Raw genomic sequence first — 533 nt, 5'->3', positions numbered from 1 at the left:
ACAGACAGACAGACAGACAGACAGACAGACAGACAGACAATTTTTTGTTATATATGTCTCAACTTTATAATATCCATCCAGACACTGTTTATAGACAGTTTACAAACCAACTAGTAATCCTAAATGTGTTAGGAATATCTGGTCCATCTATCGATGTAATGTTTATAGAGTTTTAAAAAGGGTCTCTTAAAGGTTTACAATTTTTTTTTAATCATTACCCAATGCCTAATATAGCATATGAGGGATAATGTGTGTAAAAATAAACTTAAGTTTCAGCCCTATTAATAATTAGTAAACATTAAAATTTTATATTTGTTAAATTAATAATTGCTTGTTAAAAGTAAAAGGAAAGTTTGCTAACAGTTAAATGTCAATTAACTAAAGAGGAATTAACTATCAATTTCCAATCTATTAATGATGGTTATTATAAAGTGTTACCATTTTTTCATATAGTGGCTGCTGTGTTTATTGATGTGACTCTGACAGACTTGGCACACACACGTCTAATAAATGTGTGTGTGTGTGTGTGTGTG

At 29.8% G+C, this 533-nt stretch overlaps 1 protein-coding gene across 8 annotated transcripts in view; it reads left to right on the top strand.

Annotated features, from left to right (window-relative positions):
* Nucleotides 1–533, top strand: part of eif4g1b (eukaryotic translation initiation factor 4 gamma, 1b) — a 36,174-nt gene that overhangs the window by 10,419 nt on the left and 25,222 nt on the right. The window lies entirely within an intron of this gene.

The sequence above is a fragment of the Etheostoma spectabile genome, chromosome 3 (genome assembly GCF_008692095.1).
Source record: "Etheostoma spectabile isolate EspeVRDwgs_2016 chromosome 3, UIUC_Espe_1.0, whole genome shotgun sequence".
NCBI classification, from domain to species: domain Eukaryota; kingdom Metazoa; phylum Chordata; class Actinopteri; order Perciformes; family Percidae; genus Etheostoma; species Etheostoma spectabile.
This window is presented reverse-complemented; position numbering and strand designations above follow the sequence as displayed.